We start from the raw sequence: 18,935 nt of genomic DNA, 5'->3' as shown, positions 1-18,935 counted from the left end.
TCTATCCTGTTCACTATCCCTAGTTCCAGCCTGAAGAAGTTTCAGATTTTGATTTTGTTAAGTTTTGAAGTATTAATCTCTTACAATTATGTATTCTTCACTGATTTGTTCACCATCCTCTGAGAAGTCCTGCCCTTATCATTTTAAAAAGTTTATTATTACACAATTTTCCTTCAATAGCAATTTTTTTTCACGTTATCTACTAGTTTTAAAACAATGACAACCAACAGTCCCAACGGGTAAGTCCTTTTGCATATTTTCTGTATACTGAAAATCCCTACCCTGGTTTAGTTTTAAGCAGGACCTGTATTAATAACTCAAAAAACTGCAAAACAAAAAGTTTAGGCTATTTTCAAAAAAACAATTTTAAACCAAAAAGATACGAAGATACCTATCCCCACAAATTCAAACCATATCCACCATGACCAAACTTCGCTTAAAACAGTGACTGAGAACTTCCTAAATAGAACATAAAAATTCAGAACATCCTCACACTAAAATACAAAAACAAAAAAACTAAAAAAACCAACAAACCTCCTGATGTCTGCAATACACACTTGTTCACAATTTAAGTTCTTAGTAATGTATACAAAGACACATGAAAATAAAAGAACCTAACGATTAAGAGCTCTGAGACTCTGGGGTCAGACAGCCTTGTACACTACTCTTTGTGAAGTCAATCCCTTCAAAAACCAGATTCTTCAACTGTAAAAGGAGTATCATTGACAGTACTTGTCTCATAGGTGAGATATGAGGCATAAGTGAAGTACAGAAAACACTGACACGCTGGCCTGGCACATAGCAAGTACTGCTGCTGCAGCCGCTGCTATTACTACATCATTTACTATTATTGGTAAATACCAAAAAATAAAAATGGGCCAAGGATGCAAACAGGTTATTAGCAAATATTATTAAAGGTCCATGGAGATTTTTTAAAAATTCAACATCACTATAACGGAAATATAAATTAAACCAATTATCTATACTTCACTTACCAAATAAGGAAAAACATTTAAATTACAAGTCACTTTTACGTATTATTTCTATGAACTGGTACCGTATTTTCACAGGACAGCTGGACTTCTATCAAAAGCCTTAGTCCTGTGATTGTTCTTGACTCAATAATCTCACTTCTGAGAACTTGTTTTAAGGAAACAAGGACGTGGATATTTAGAAAGTGTGTACAACAATATGGGACTGGCTAAATGAACAACTTCAGTACATCAATCCAACTAAATACAGGCAACTATTTAAAAATGGCAATGTACTGACGCCAAGAGATGTTCAAGATGTTAAGGAGCACACACCTGAACAACACAGGGAGCTAGGGGCACCAACCTCCCCACTGTGCAGTCAAAAATAAATCCCATGTAACTCAACTCCCCAGAAACCGCTGACTGGAAGCCTTACCAAAAAGTTATTAAAATCATAAGGAAACTATACAGCACTGTGTATTTTTTTCCAAAACCCACATAAGTGGACTTATATAGTTAAAAACCGTGTTGTTCAAGGGTCAACTGTCCAAGTTATCTAAATCATTAAGTGTAAGACATCTCAGGATGTAGTAGTATTAAGTTTTTAAATACTTTTCCCTCAATTTTTCCTCAACAGCCATACTGCTTTCATAATTTTTTCATTTTGTGAAGATAGCTTAATGCTACCTTGAGATTTAATGACTTGATACACAGCTTCACCTAGAGTCAGCAAAGATTTCTATAAGCCCCTAAACAATTTGGAAAGATTGAGTGCTTCTCTTCCACAAGAGCAATTCAAAACTATATAAAACAGGGGCGCCTGGGTGGCACAGCAGTTAAGCATCTGCCTTCGGCTCAGGGCGTGATCCTGGAGTTCTGGGATCGAGCCCCACATCAGGCTCCTCCGCTATGAGCCTGCTTCTTCCTCTCCCACTCCCCCTGCTTGTGTTCCCTCTCTCGCTGGCTGTCTCTATCTCTGTCTAATAAATAAATAAAATCTTAAAAAAAAAACTATATAAAACAAGAAAAAGGGCATCTGTAGACCAAATTTTTCACTGGATATGGTTTCATAAACTTGGGGTCTCTCATTGGTAGTCCCAACAAATACAGACACTTCTCTCTACAATCTCAACCTCCATAATCAACTGTGCCGTTATTAAATGGTATTCCTCTGTTTCAGAGCGTTATATCAGACTTAAAATGGGGGTGTGGGATGTGGCTGGGTGGGTTGGTAGAGCATGTGACTCTTGATCTTGGGGTTGTGGGTTCCAGAGCCACGCTGCATGCAAAGATTACGTAAGATTACATAAAAACTTTTTTTAAAAAGATGGGGGGGGGCGCCTGGGTCACTCAAGCAGTTAAGTGCCTGCCTTTGGCTGAGGTCATGACCCCAGAGTCCTGGGATTGAGCCCTGCATCACATCGGGCTCCCTCCCCCTCTGCAGCTCCCTCTGCTTGTGCTCTCTCACACTGTCAAATAAATAAATAAAATCTTAAAAGAAAGGAAGGAAGAAAACCTCAGCATTTTAGAAGCCTATCATAGTCTTAATCAGAGCAGCTTCTACATAGCCAAACTCCCCTTTGACAAACCTGTTTACTTTGGGAACATTTTAAGCCATTTGAAAAAAAGAAGTTCCCAAATCTACAAGTATCAATCATTAGAAATATTTAAGGGGCGCCTGGGTGGCTCAGTCAAGTTAAGCATCTGTCTTAGGTTCAGTTCATGTTCCTGGAGTCCCAGGATGGCGCCCTGCCTCAAGGTCCCTGCTCAGCAGGGAGTCTGCTTCTCTCTCTCTCCCCCCCACCTCTCCCCCCACTTGTGTTTTCATTCTCGCTCACTCTCTTCAAATCTTTAAAAAAAAAAAAAAAAGAAATATGTATGGGGCGCCTGGGTAGCGCAGTCGTTAAGCGTCTGCCTTCAGCTCAGGGCGTGATCCCGGCGTTCTGGGATCGAGCCCCACATCAGGCTCCTCCGCTGGGAGCCTGCTTCTTCCTCTCCCACTCCCCCTGCTTGTGTTCCCTCTCTCGCTGTCTGTCTGTCAAATAAATGGGTAAAATCTTAAAAAAAAAAAAAAAAAAGAGAAGAAATATGTAAAAAATGCTTTTCACAGGAAAAGAATTAAAATCGGCATTTCAAAATTACTTCAATAAGGTGAATAAATCTCAACTGGGAACTAAACATCAAGAACATATGCAATATATAAAAATAAGCAGCAAAAAAATTCAATGACTTATTACTGCTAGTGTAACTAAAATTCTATGTGATGAGAATACACAGTTTAATCTGTATAAACACCTGGTCAGGAGAACACTATCTCTATACTTGAGATTCACGCTTTAAATTTTAGGGGTCTTAAATCAGAAATTTCCTTTAAACGGTTTAGCAAATAACACTGAAAGAAAATGGAACCATGGCAATCTAGGTGGAAGGAATATAGAAATTCATTATACTGTTATTTGTATGTTTGAATATTTTCTTTAAAAGGTTGGAGAAAAGGAAAAAATGTTCACAAGTATTATAATCACAGATCTACAGTGGCCTGCAAAGTGTTTTAAAAATATTACTCTTCAGCTATCATTTACCACCAAGAAATAACATAGACTGGTCACATCATACCAGATATGATTTGCCTAAAAGCTCTGATAATTCGAAATACGTCTATTTCAGGATGGCATTTATTTTGATTACTAGCTTAATGGTATCACCATTTACCCAGTCTGCCTGTTTGAAGTTACTTGATTCTTTTTTTAAAATTTCATTTATATTTTTATAATAATTTTTTATTATGTTATTGAGATTACTTGATTCTTAATCCTATTTATAATTTGGGGAGTGTCATTAGTTCAAATCTTACACATAAAATGGTTATTTTTTACATTGTATTATTTCAAATTTACATAAAATAAGCCATAACATTATCCTTGACTTCCCTCCCAAACACCAAAAATTCTTGCATGAAAGCCCATCAAAATTTCTACATCATGAACAAGCAATAAAAAGGAGTGCAAGTGGTCCAGACCAGTCCCTCTCTTTACTGTACCCATCAATCACAGTTCTAGGAGAGAGCATGAAATTATTTCTATGAAGCTTCCAAATGATGATGATGATGACGACAACGACGACAATGATGATGTTGTTTTGCTGCTGCTGCTGCTGCTGGAGTACAGACCATATTCTGAATAGCAAGGGTCAATAATACTTACTGCCAAGATTTAATTTTTCTTTTATTATCTTTCATTGAGTTCCAACAAAATATACTTTTTGAAGTCTATCATGGAGTCGTGCTTGGAAAAATTCAAGATTTTTCAGACTTTACCAAGATAATACTGTGCTTTTTTGTGTTACACCCCAGTGGGATCTGGGGAAGCACACATCTGTCAAATCAAATATATTAGTATTTCTGCAATAATATGCATAATCAGTCATTTAATGTAACAGACTATAGATAATCTCATGTCAATTGAGGTCTGGCTTGTCACCAAAGTGTAAAACTAATGAAAACATTTTCCATAAATTTTTAAATTTCTGAATTATAAATAAAAGATCTTGGACCAGTAGAGAAAAATAATTTTGTATAAGGAAATTATTTTTAATAAGGAAATCCAACTTAAATTTACAATATTCTCCATCACTCAGGCCTAAGCAGCTAGAACACAGGATTATACCTAAGTCTGAGAATAGTAAAATTAATATATATACAGGAATCCCACCTTTTGTTACCCTGACCTCAATTTTATCACCAATGAGAATAAACACACCAAGATTCTCTCAAATTAAAAAAAACAAACTAATTTATCCCTAATAAAAGAACTTCTCAAAGTCCAGAAAGGACCAAGCAAAAAAACAAACAACCATGTAAGCAAAAATCAATCACCCCACAAAACCAATACTCCCACAAAAATAAAACACAACTGGAGAATGCCTTTCTCAGTCCACACGGTAGTATTTTAGGGTCTTAAATACTTTTCAGTGTGACAATGACTGCGTTTTTTAAGTCCTTATTTTCAAAAATACATACTGAAACAGCTACAGATGAAATATATGAAGGATTTACTTCAAAGTAACGTGAAGCAGAGAGGGTAGATACAGGTATAGATGAAACAAGATTACCCAAAGACTGTTAAAGCTGGACAACTTCTTAGAGATTATACTCCGCCCTCTTATGTTTCAGAATTTTTCACAGTAAAATGAAAACAGTACGAGATATATGCATACACAGATCTAAAAATAAGGGTATTTACAAAATTTTGTCAGACTGTTCAATTGTTTATAAAAGGGAAAAACGGGAAGAACACAAAGGCCCAAAATTGAGTTCTATTTAAGTAAGATATTGTGAAAGTATGCAATGCATGCACCTATTTAAATTTTCAGATGTCTACTCATTTTATGTTAATATGTTCACATGAAGTAAAAAAATTTTTTTCTACTTGAATGGATGTGCTGTTATGTATGAATGACTTTTGGAAAAGCCTATATACGCCTACTCATGTAAAAAAAAAAAATCATAAAGTTTGTCCAAATTTTGTCTACAGCCCCATCACAGGAAACACAATAACCTATGCCCTCAAATGAAAACTTGATTCATTCCACCACAGCCAGACCTATTTTAAAGTTTTTTCAACTTAACTATAAAACTGTTTACCAAACCCCTACCACAGAGGCTGTAGCCATTTACACCCAGTCACAGAGGAGTTGAAGCCTATCTATGTAAGTTTTGTCTTGAAACGAGAAACAAAATATTGTGGTGCTATTTATACTACTCTTCAAGCACAGTTTCCTTCCAATCCTAACAATGTTGTTTTGCACGTATCTTTCAAGATACTTCCCTATACCTTTACACAGACAATAAACTTCTATAGTATGTGCAATGGTCCAAAGTGCTAGAGTATCCAGTGGGGAGGGGGAAGTTTGAAGGGCTAAGTGAGGGAAAACCTCAGTGAGCCATGACCTTTGAGTTAAGAACCTAAATGAAATGAGGAACCTAAACTTAGGAATGTCTCAGGGAAGAAAATTCCAAGAAAAAGCGTAGATAGGACCATCCAGCATGCAAGACTCAGTAAGGAGGCAATGCAGCTAGAGCAGAATATACTGTAAAGTATACTATTCGTAAGGGAGGAGGAACACAATAGATCATAGGGTATTTTGTTAAATCACGGTGAATTTTTAATTTTAACGTTGAAAATAGGGAGCTATAGAGTTTCAAGAAGCAACACCTTCAGGCAATCCATTTTTCAAACATTACAATGGAGTAGGACCAATCCAGCTACTCACATTGGTGGGGAGCAGCAAAAGGAACGGAAACCTTTTCCAATAATGCACAAGAGACAACTGCAGCTTGAAACTGGACCAAGCCATGGCACTGTGGTCAATACTTGTATTTTAAAGGAAGGGCTGACAGGTTACTCCACAAGGCCAAAGGTGAGGTTTAAGAGAAAGACAAGGATGGCTAACCGAAGTCTGACCTCTATGACATAAAAACTGGAGTTTTATTAACTGAAACAGGCATTACCGGTTTGAGAGAATAGCAGGAGCCCCAGTTTGGGACTTTTAAACTGATGTAGTCAACATTCAAGGGAGTAGTCAGCTCAGTAACTAGACAGACTGGCATGTCATTCAAAAGAAGTCCAGGCTGGTGATACAAGGGTGGGAATCATTAGCTTATAGATGGTATATAAAATAATCTGACTGAATGAAATGACCCAGGGACTGTGAGTAAAAAAGAGAAGTTGAAGGACTGAACACACAATACTCCAACAAAGTGGAAGAAAGAAAAGCCAGAAACAGAACAAAAACCTAGAAACTATATAAAAAAAAGTTTCAAGAAGGAAAGTGGCTGAACTGGTTAAATCACAACAACTGGTCAAGTGTGATGAGGATTGAAAAAAGACTGCTGGATTTGGCAATACACCACCCTGGGATGTGTTTTGTTTTTTTTTTTAACCTTATTTCTTCAACTAAAACTCACTTTTAAAATGCGTTTACTTCACTGAAATATGACACATCATATTACAAAATTTTATAAAACTATTATCACAAAGCTACATCGATCTAATTTATTACCTTGGACTTTTATCGTGCCATTTAAAGTGGTAAGAATTAAAAACAAAATATATTAATGATGGTTTTTAGTTGGAAACTCTTTAAAAATACAAGTCCAAAGCAGTCTCTTTTTTTGGGGGGGGGATAACTTTAGCCCAACTGAAGATTTGTTTTTCAAAAATACTTCATTATGTTAAGTAAAGAACAGTCAATCTAGTATGAGTAAGAGTTGAAATCTGTAGGTTTAATCACCTGGGTTGAATCCGTGTGTTACCATGTATTAGGTATGCCTAACCTTGAGCAAATTTTTAAAACTGTATTTCAATATTCTCATCTCCAAAATGCTAATGATGATACACAAACGTTACGATGATTAAAAAAGTTACAAGAACATTAACAATGATGGACATATACACAGTAAGGTGTCCAGATCACTTTCAAGATGAAAAAATTGAGGGTCTACTTCATTTTTCTTTTCAAATAGGGAAGTGATCATATCATGTCTTACCCAATGGGTTGTTAGAGAACTAATCAGTAGTTTCCTATAGTCTGATCAACCTGTCCTCTTCAAACTAATTACATCTGCTCATTCATACACATACAAAAAAACTCATCTGAAAAGTCTGGGCAAGTATCCCCAGGCCTAAGATTACTACTTTTTTCATGAGATTAAAAGACAGTGACCTACTCTGATAGGTCTTCTAATTTTTTGTCCTCCTTGAACTTTGTCCTCATTACTTAACATTCCCCCAGACAATAGCCAGAAGGAAATTCCAAAGAAACTATCTCAGCATTCTCCAAGGTCCTTTCAAAAGATTCCTTTTGTTCCCAAGACAACCCAGATACTAAATAAGGACCTTCCACGGACCTGTACACCATGCTTGCTAACTGCTTATCTTTTCAACTTAGTCTTATTCTATGCATTCTTGGTGACTATTCTCCAGAAGTATTTTTTGTTCTGAAGCCAAGATTTCCCATTACCTGTGCTTTCAAGTAGGATAATCCACTTCTCATGGATGTTAATTTCAACATCAATTCAAGGTCACTTCACTAACATCACCCTCCCACCTCCATACTGTAAATTTGGTTCCCTTTCTATCATCTTACTCTGTTCTTTTCCTTCTAGATTATAAAGTGCTCTTTGTCACTCTTTCTCCCCTCAATGATCTGTAATACCCAAAAGGACAGGGGACTCCTACCTTCATATTGTAAATTTGGTTCCCTTTCTATAATGTTTTTTTTTTTTAAGATTTTATTTATTTATTTGACAGAGAGAGACAGCTAGTGAGAGAGGGAACACAAGCAGGGGGAGTGGGAGAGGAAGAAGCAGGCTCATAGTGGAGGAGCCTGATGTGGGGCTCGATCCCATAATGCCGGGATCACGCCCTGAGCCGAAGGCAGACGCTTAACCGCTGTGCCACCCAGGCGCCCCTATAATCCCTGTTCTTATCCTTCTAGATTAAAAAGCGCTTTGTCACTCTTTCTCCCCCCAATGATCTGTAATACCCAAAAGGACAGGGGGACAATATGTTCTGTTCATCCCTATGCCACAGCCTAATGGTGATTTTCAGAATAAGCACTCAAATGTCTAATGAATAAACAGCTCTACTTGAATGTTCCACAAGCACCTCAAAGACTAATTGTTTAAACTGCTTTCTCCTACTCTTACCCTAATCTGCTCCCTTTGTTTACCCAACATCTATCCTGGGAGTCATGCTGAAGCCCTTGCTCATTATCAGAGCAACCACCAAATCCTCCAAAATTTATCAGCTCCTCTCTAAGTTCCCATACCACTTCTTTTGACCAGGCCAGCTCATTATTTTTCTGTGTAGTTTACTATCTTCCTTATCACCTACCTCCAAACTCATTCTTCTCTAAGCCATTTCCACACCATCAGAATGACATTTCCAAAATGAAAATCTGATCTCACTCCCTGGTTTAGAACCTTTCAATAGCTCACACATAGATTTTGATAAAATACAAACTCCATAGCATGGCATTAAAATTTTTTAATAATCTGGCCTTAATTCTAAGGTTCAGTTCAGTTCCCTTTCCCTTAGAAGCATTCCCTGCCCTTTTGAGTCAATCAAGTACTCATTTTTACATGCTTCTATAGGTTCTAAGTTTACCTCTAATCACAGGATGACACTGTCTCATTCATCTGTCTCCCTCACAAGGTTTTAAGTCCCTGAAAAACTACCTTACCTTTTTGTATCTCCCCAAAGGAACATGACCCACAAGAATTTGCAGAATTAACAAGGACAGACCTATAGTAAACAGCAGCCACACAATGACAGAAGAGTAAGACAAAAATAGCTTTCATGTAACAGAGGGTATCAGTAATACTTGGACCCATAAAAATTTCCATTCCTCTTCCAGATAACCTCAGGACGTTTTATATAACTTTCTCCCATTCTGTTTTCCTTTGAGGATGCCTTCAGTGTTCACTTTAACTGGATTTTATTCTTTTAGTACAAGTAAGGAAGATGTGATTTATCCTAGTAACACACATCACAGAATATGCCTTTAAAAATCATCTCATTTTTTCTCTCAGCTCAAAAACTACTACAGCAACTCTAAAGTGAGTTATAACGATAGTCCATTATAGTCAGTAAAATACTACAGGTTGTGGGGTGCCTGAGCGTCACAGTCGGCTGGGCGTCCAACTCTCGGTTTTCGCTCAGGTTGTGGGATCGAGCTCTGCAATCAGTGCGGAGCCTGCTTGGGACTCTCTCTCCCTCTGTCCCGCCTTCTAAAATGGATGAATAAATCTTAAAATACTACAGGTTGCTAAAATTCTAAATTCTTTAGGTACTCATTCCTTCCTATTACTTTTGGGAACACATTAAATTCCCCAACATTTGCCGGGCTACAAGTCATCACTGAAAAAGAGATCAACCTACATCTTTTCTGATTTGGATACAGGTTAAAGAGATTTCACTGCTTTTTGAAATTAAAAATCTACCTATCCTTTTTAAAAAACAAAAACAAAACCCTCCCAGTGAGATAGCATTTTAATATTATACCATATTTCTTGTGGTTTGATTCATGTTAAATTTCACTAAGAATAATCTAAATGGAATACAATCAAAAACTATTGTCACAAACCCAAGGAAAATTACTCTAAATGACAGAAAATTTTTACTAATTTGCAATAATCTAAGAAAAAAACCCATCTAATATGTCCTTGTCTTGTTGCTATTTAAAACCATTTTCATTCTGAAGTACATGTAAACTTCAGCTGCTCTTTCCAATTATCAAAAATTTTCAGTCAACCCGAGTTAGTAACAACCTCATAATTCCATTAGCTTATAAAAAAACTGAGCTGGCATCCTTTGGGAAACATCTCAAGATACACCAAAATCTTAACCCAAATATTTCCAGAAGCTATCACCTACACCGCATCAACTAGACTTAAATGGGTGTATTTCCTAGTCTTTGCAATGAAACCAAGTGGACCTCACACCTCTTACCATCACCCAGGAAGGGTGTGCATCTGTTCCGAAGGCCCCCCTGGCTCCAGGTCATCCTGGCTGCTGCTGTTCCAGGCTGGGCATCCATGTTGCTGCAGCTTGTGGTTTGTGAGGGGTAGTAGTGTACAGGAAAAGCAGGATGGGATTTCAAGGGAAACAGGAGGAAAATGGCTTTCTGGGAAAATGCCATCACCATCATAGGTGTTAAGTAGTACCACACACATTTTATTGCAGCACATTTTAAAAATTTAACAAATGAAAGATTAAAAATAAAAAAAACAAAAATAAAAAATTAAAAATACAGACGTCCAGAGATGCTCTAAAACAGTTAAGTTAAAGATCAGGAAAAATAAGGTCACAGACTTAACAGCCAGTAAAATTCTTTCGAGCCTGGGGAAGGGGATGAGGGCAAGGGTGGGGTTGGGAGAGAAAAGGTTTATGTGATCAATCCACTTAAAAATGCTAATGCCTTCACTTTCTCTCCCAAGATGCAAAACTCCAAAGTCAATCAGGAGGCCGGAGAAATTCTTATGAACATTCAGAAAAACTCGATTTTAATCCGGTTAAAAATCATCAGTGTCATTATCATCATCATCATCACCATCATTAAGTATAATAATAAATAAATAAATAATAGTAACTAGTAACAACAATAAAAAGGAAATCAGCGGAAAGTCAGGAAAAATGTAAAAAAAAAATTGGAATAACTTACTGTAGCTGAAGATCAAAAAAATCTCACTGTAAAAAAACAAAAATAAAAATAGCCCAGATTAGAAAAACGGGAGGTGCAAAAATGTCAAGTCAGTAAAGTTCATTTCTTTTCTTTTTCCAAAAGCAGTTTCCACAAAAACCGCAAGGGTAAAGTTCTCAGTAGCAGACAAGCAAAGCCCTTTCCACATCATCAATCAATCTTAAAAATACACGAGGAAGTAGAGAGGTCAGTTTATGAGAGGCTAAAAGGCTCCTCCTCCTCTAACCCAACTGCTGCAGAAAAAATAGAAATAGAAATTTTAAAAATTACATCTTAAATCCAAGTCCCGTTTTTGGAAACAATTAAAAAAAAAACACCTGTAAATTTGCCGTAGTGCACACCAAGTTGCATCATTATGTTTAAAATGTCTTTATAAAATCAGTTTTGGAATGGGAATGTGTGTGTTCTGGAAGGGTGGGGAAGGGAGGTTAAAAATCAAAGCTGAGCTCCAGTGAGTAGGGATGGGGTTCGCCTTGCTGCCCTGTGAAAGGAGAAGGGACAGATTGAGTCAGAGTTCCTCAGAAATGTTGTGCCCTAAACCCCCAAGACAGAAACATCTGTCCATTGCATGTAACACATTTTGGTAAAGCATAACATTATACGGGGATGGGAGAGCCTCTATAGAACCATCACCTCTACCAGTGACTGTCTTCACAATTCTTCAATTATCAGTAGGTGACAAAAATTTACTAAATATATGCCTATATTCCCACAAGGGTCTTAAAATCAAAAATCTACATTCGAACATTCCTCTTGATCATCAGCAGTTTGGACAAAGAAATTATAGAAAAACCAGGCCAACAGATGAAGAAGTGAGCAAATATGAAGATTATGAAGGGGAATGGTCTACCATGAAGATACATACTAGAGATGACATCTATTCTCAAAACCTGTAAGTGATCAAACTACAAGACCTGATAGGTTCTATCTGGGGAAAGATGTTTAAATATGGAGCACATCATAAAAATAAATCAATAGGGAGCTCATCATTCAAGCAACAGAATGAAAAACCACAAATGAAGGAGAAAAGATTAGAGTTACTGAATATTTAATGTCATAAAATAAGTGAAAATTATGGTCCTTAGTGAATTTGTTTCTGTGGCCTGTTTATAAGCTAGTATACATAGCTAATTTCAAGATATGAATTCTAAGAATCTGACACACAACACCACACTAAAAAGTAACAACATGCAGGACAGACTGGCTGTTTTATCAGCTGAAAGATTTGCAATTAGATTGTAGGTCTTTTAAGAAAATAAGGAGATCACCGCCCTCTCATTTCAATACTCAGATAGTTTTATTCTCCTTTACAAATATAAGTAAACTAGGGGGACCTGGCTGGCTCAGTTGGTAGAGAATGTGACTCTTGATCTCAGCCATGAGTTCAAGCCCCATGTTGGGTGCAGAGCTCACTTCGAAAAGCGGGGGGGGGGGGGGGTGTCCAGGGGCGCCTGGGTGGCTCAGTCGGTTAGGCACCTGACTCTTGATTCCAGCTCGGGTCATGATCTCAGGGTTGTGAGATTGAGCCCTGCATTGGCCACGGAGCCTGCTTAAGATTCTCCCCAACTCCCTCTTAAAAAAAAAAAAAAAAAGAAAGAAAATAAAAAATAGTAAAAGTAAAACGTGTTCCTTGAGTCAATTATGTGTAAATGACAACAAAACGGGTACTAAACCTCTAAAATTTTAACTGTAAATTTTTTCCAAGTAGCAGACTACTTTAGGTATAACCTGTAAATTAGTTTTACATTTGGACTGATGTGTTAAATCGTACAAAACCATAGGGGCACCTGGCTGACTCACTCTGTGGAGTGTGGGACTCTTTAATGTCAAGGTTGTGGCTTCGAGCCCCACGTTGGGTATAGGGATTACCTAAAAATAAAATCTTAAAAAAATTGTACAAACTATAAAGAAAAAAGTTGTAGAAAATGTATACATTTGATTATCTCTACGGCAGTGTTTGTGATGTCCCGTTATGGTGAAACTTTCAATTTTCTTACTTAAGTCACAGCTTGAACCCGGTACTCAGACTCTTCACAGTATGTTAAGTAACTTTGTGGCTCATCTACAAATAAATCCTTTGCACATGTGTCAGAAGACAAACGCTCACCAAGTAGTTAATATGAAAAGAAGCATTTACATTTCTGAAAGTCATAAAGATGTCTTCCAAAACGCTATGTTAAATTGATGAGCTACCAATTCATAAAAAAAGATCAAACAACTTTAGTGCCTAATTATAATGCTTTGCAATGAACAGTATACCTAATCTATACTTTGTCAAACCTCTGGGAGGTTTGGATCCCTTCTTCTAAAGCACTCTTCTCAAAGTGAGGGATGCCAACCAGCACCAAGTGGCACTTATTTGAAATGCAAATTTCCAAGGCCCACACCAGACTTAATTAGAAATGCTGGTGGTGGAGCTCGGCAATCTATTTTAACTATTCCCCTGATTCTAATGTCTGTTCACATTTAAGAACCACTATGAGGATTTAATGGGGAACCTCTATCCCATAGTTTAGAGTGGTATAAAATAAATCCAAGAGCATCATGACCTATCATAGTAAATGCCCAAGAGAATTAAAAAACGCTACAGTAATCCTTTTCCCCCTTTATAAACCCCAACTTTCTAACACCTAAGACAACACTTGCAGTTATGCTACATCAAATAGTGCTGGTTCTCACCTGCCAATTCTCTAATAAATCTAATATGTACAAAACCATCATTTTCCCTGACCCCAATCAGAATGAATATATATATTAAGTATCAGCAGATAATGTAAATTATAATTTTACAATTATAAAGCTACTTCAAGACTAAGTTAAGATACATATTATAAAAACTGCTTTTAATAGAACTTTCTGTACACTTTTCAGCCTTCTGACAACATAAGACCTGAACAGAAATCAGAAATTAAAATAGGTACGATGTCTAAGCACCCTTTTAAGTATGAAACTGAAATCCATAACGTTTGACAGATTTGCCTAACACAGTAACGGGGCTGAGGGAGATGGGGATACAGTTCTCTTAACTCTAAGGCCAAGATTCTGTCACTCCCCAGCTAACATCTTAAAATAATTACTTAATATAATTTTTAATATTAGAAATTTATTCCTTGTTCTTACAGCAATTCCATCCAATACGTTGCATGCTATATGAAACCCACTAAAGCCCTAATCACAAAAATAAGCAATGTTTAAATTCTCTACAGAAGGAATAGCAACTAACACCAAGCATTCCAGTGCAGTGAGCATGGGAAACACAAAAATGTCAGAAGACCTACAATTTAGTCATCCTTCCTCTTTAGCCACATTAAAATAATACTAAAGCCTACCTATCTGAAAACACCTCTAAAATTGTTTCAGAGATTAATTCTGGGGCCAAACTTTCCAGATGGATATCAACTCAAAGGAACGGTTTCCTTGGTACACGCTGATCCCAAGAAACCCATATTTCTAAAACGTCAAGGCAAGAAAAGTGCCCTTCAATTAATTTCAATTTTTATCAGTTGTTATTAGATATTACTTCCTTACATTTCTATTTGCCTACAATATTTTTATCACGTTTGTGACTTAAATTAACTAATCACTGCCCTTATCTCATTTCTTACAGTTCTGCAGTGATAAATTTTAGTTTTCAGCCCATGTAATAATATACATGTTTATGTTTTTTGTAAAGAGCAATGCTTTTAAATCCTATTACACTATCTACATGGTGAGGGAACTGACAAATCCATTAACTACTACGGAAAAAAGTACTTTTACCTTCTGTTTCCTAAAGGATGAATCTATCCTACACTATTGGTTTAAATTTTGCTTACCAGTTTTTGTGAGAGAACATATTACGAAAAAGAAATCTTCCCCAAGTATCAAAAAAAAAAAAAAAAAGGCGATTTCTTGGATAAGTGAATGTGATACTACTTTGAAACACCTATGTAACTTTATAAACTTAGCGAACATTTTTTAAGTTTCAGGACTTAGAAATAGTGGGCACTTTAACACTTTAATAAAAAATATGTAGTTCCTAAAAAGTATGCATAACTACATACTTTTTACAGAGAGTTAAGATATTTTGGAAAATTAATTCCAGAATATCCTGTAAATCAGATTTTAAGTTTGTATTAGAACGTTAAATTAGTAACAACTGCCAATTCTCGTAATTAAATATTTTTCCCAAGTACAGTTTGGGAATTTCCAGTTACCGCTAGTGACTGCTGTAATTAGGTTCTCGTAAAGATTCAAATACAGTACTATCAATACATACTATTCCAATAGCTAGATAAAAAACACTTGACGAACCTAGTAGAGTCAAATTCCTTAGTAGTTCCGCTACTGATTTATTATGACCCTGGCAATCGACACTCTTGTGCCTCTCAGGTTCTGTCTGAGAAAGATAGCAGTACCTACCTCAAGCAAAGTTCCACTAACTTATATATTTCAAGTGATTTGTAACCTGCAGATAAAAAGTAAGCCAGCTTTAATTATTACTGTTAATATGTAAATGAGATTACAATATTTTTAAAAATATATAACTGAAAATAACTACTTCGAGGTCCGCCATTGCTCAGAAAGATGTAAAATAAAAAGTAATCAGTAAAACATTAAATCTATTGTTATAATATTTACTACTCTTAGGCCCTGCGGTACGCTCCAGATTTTAGAGGCTCGCGGTACAATATATACTTGGTAACCCTTACCCATCCCCCGCCCAATTTTTAAATTTAACAGGAGACATCAGCACTACATGAACTTCAACTGTATTAATGAGCATCTCGATCTTCCCTTTCATCTCTCTCTTGGAGTCCTCATGGTCGTAGAAAATGAAAGGAAAGAAGCCGTTAACACAGAAAAAAAGAGCGAAAAAGGAAAAGGACGTTTTCCCTGCCGATCGTGGCCTAAAGAACACTAGGTTAAATCTGCGCAAGAGCTGAGGCCTGTAAAAATCTCTCCCGCATAAAACCTAATGCCCCAACGCAAAGAGAATAAATGGAGGCCTGGTTACTCTACCGAGGGTAGGGTTCCCTCGTCTTCTCTCCCACACCCCCTCGCGCTCGCCGAGGAACCCAGCGCCTGCCCTGCTTCTGCCCCCTCCACTTACCAGGAGGGGGAAGGGAGAAGAGATTCGATTCTGAATCTCCTACTCCCGGGTTCTACGTGGAGAAGTCAACTGCTGCTCGAGGTCGACAACGCGGCCGCACAGCTCAGCCTTCGTCTCTTCACAAAATGGCCCCCGAGTCTCCTCTGCCGCCGAGGCGAAGGCCTAGCCCCCGCCCCGCTCCCGAGAATTGTGCTATTGGCTGCGACTTTTCTCGCTCCGGCTTCTAATTAGACAGTTCTACCGCTCTTCACAATTCTGCCCAATCACAATCAGTAGTGGGTTAGACTATGCAAGAGAATTTCCACATGCGTGAGAGAAACTAGTTTGTAAATGGTTACTTTTCCTGTCATTTATCACGTGAGACGTGCTTATTGGTCACTCTATCTGACGAAGCGCTGGGTAGTAACTCGCCTTTGTATCGCGCACCGCTTCACATCCGGGTATCCGGGAGGTCTGATTGGCGGCTGTATTCTCCTATCCCCGCTCCCTACAGCGCCTAGCAGAAGACCCGCCCAGATCTCAGAATTCCCGCGGCGCGGGGGCGGGGAAGGATTGAGGGATTTTGTTAGGTAGCCGGCTCGGAGGATCTGTCCTAGCACAGGGCCTAGGAAAAAGCTGACGCGCTTAGTGAATCCTCCACCGAATGTAGCTAAAGAGAGGACTTTTCTTAGAGAGGGGAGGGAGCAGTGAAGACCGGGCTGCAGAAAACTGACCAACTTTACAGTTTCTCCGACCCTACATCCCCTCTCTGTTCTAGACTCAAATGTCAGCTCCCTCCTGGACAGCTCCACTTGTCAGCCTCTCAAGCCCTTCTTCAGACAACGCGTATCTCACCCAAACCAAAGGACTTCCTTATTCCTTTCCACTGCAAGAAGTAAAGGAAGTCTAAAGCGCTGGCCTGGAATACTACGGCCACCTTTTGGCCTCAAGTCATCCTGCTGATACCCTACATGCCAACCAAATTGGCTTACCCCTCTGTCTACACACACACACACACACACACACACACACACACACACACACAGCGCGCGCGCGCGCGCGCTGCCCGAAATGGCCTACCATCTACCGCGTGGGGTCACCGCCTGCCCAGTCCCTCAGGTTATATTGTAGCAGCCCTGAACGCAATAAAAAATAGGTCCAGCTCTTCTAAGGAGGGGGATTCCTTTGTGCCTTTAAGGAAAGAAGATGCGGAACACCTGATAATGTGATTACATCTGTATCCATTGTAAGAGGTAAAGATATGTGTGAATGCAGTTTTATGCATTAGTTTCGAATTCTGAATTGCAGAGATTCACAACGAAGCTGTTATCTGTCAAATGACAAAACAAACAATTTCATAATTAGCTTAATGTCCTTCCTTCAAGGGAAAACAAACCACCGATTGGGAGAATACAGGGCCTCAGAAGCGATGGAGTCCTCTACCAGAGGGCGTTTGGGCAACAGCGGCTTTTACATAGCATTAGATTCAGCGACTCAGAAACAGGGCTGGAGCTGCATATCTGACCTTATTTAGAAAGGTCAAGGAGCAAGGAAATAAGTTTGGATCCCATCGTTGACTTGGCTTTTGGGGATTGGCTGACAGTATATACAGTATTTCCGGTCAAGAAGAATTTAAAGGAAGGCCAAAGTTTGGTTTCCAGACGTGACACCTGGCAGGAGGGACTCCATTTTGGACCCGAATATTTACTTCAACGTACCTCTGGGGAGCGGACCTTTTACCATTTTAAGTGGTATGCCTTTTTATACTGCTAAAATTTTTTTGCCATATGCATGTATTGCTTTTAAGCTAACTTGAAAAGTAAAAACAAAAGCATGTAAAAAATTACCGAAATACTGATAGTGGTTCTCTGTGGGAGAATTACAGGTGCTTTTTGTTTTTTTAGGGTTTTGTTTTTGGTGTTGGTGATTTTTATTTTGTTTTGGTTTTTTGCTTGTGCTTTTCTGTATTTTCCAAATTGTTAACTTTGAACAAGTAATCATCCTCCGAGTGCTTAATGCCTCAGCTCAATTGCCACATTGCATTGGAAACTCACAGCTCTGGTTAATTTTACACTCATTTCTCCTCCTGGATGGTAAGGTTTTTTTAAAAAATGTTTATTATTGAAGTATAATTGACAGTGTTATATTCGTTTCAGGTGCACAACCTAGTGATTCGACAGTTCTATATATTATGCTATGCTAACCACCCACAATAAGTGTAGTTACCGTACAATCTTATAATATTATAGGCTGTATTCACTTCTGTACTTTTCAAATCTGTAGCTTCTTTCTTTTATAGCCGGAAGTCTGTACCTCTTAATCCCTTCCTCCGCATTTCACCTATCCCACCCACTCTCTCCCCCTCTGGCAACCACCAGTTCCCTGTATTTATGAGTCTGTTTCTGATTTTTTTTTTATTTTTTAGATTCCACAAATAAGTGAAATCGTATGGCATTTGCCTTCTCTGTCTGATGTATATCACATAGCATAATACCTTCCAGGCCCATTCATGTTGTTGTAAATGGCAAGATCTCATTCTTTTTAATGGCTTAGAAATATTCCATTGTGTGTATATAAAGATATATATCTAAGACATATATTAAGATATATATCTAAGATATATGTAT

The 18,935-nt window shown here is 37.8% G+C and overlaps 1 protein-coding gene across 11 annotated transcripts in view; it reads right to left on the bottom strand.

Annotated features, from left to right (window-relative positions):
- The window catches only part of HNRNPC (heterogeneous nuclear ribonucleoprotein C), a 54,370-nt gene extending 37,885 nt beyond the window's left edge, over positions 1-16,485 (bottom strand). For 3 of the 11 annotated variants that reach the window (XM_045784941.1, XM_045784951.1, XM_045784953.1), the window contains exons 1-2: positions 16,330-16,479; positions 11,199-11,224 (exon numbers count right to left, since the gene is read on the bottom strand). The gene's annotated coding sequence lies outside the window, so the exon portion shown is untranslated. Of the gene's footprint in view, positions 1-10,479; positions 11,169-11,198; positions 11,225-11,554; positions 11,719-15,638; positions 15,685-16,329 lie in introns of those variants that run through there. The other 8 variants (XM_045784946.2, XM_045784943.2, XM_045784948.2 and 5 more) reach the window with 8 other exon arrangements.
- Positions 16,486-18,935: the final 2,450 nt, after the last annotated feature.

Source organism: Ursus americanus, chromosome 35, assembly GCF_024610735.1.
Source record: "Ursus americanus isolate L20-20 chromosome 35, mUrsAme1.1.p, whole genome shotgun sequence".
In the NCBI taxonomy this organism is placed as follows: Eukaryota; Metazoa; Chordata; class Mammalia; order Carnivora; family Ursidae; genus Ursus; species Ursus americanus.
This window is presented reverse-complemented; position numbering and strand designations above follow the sequence as displayed.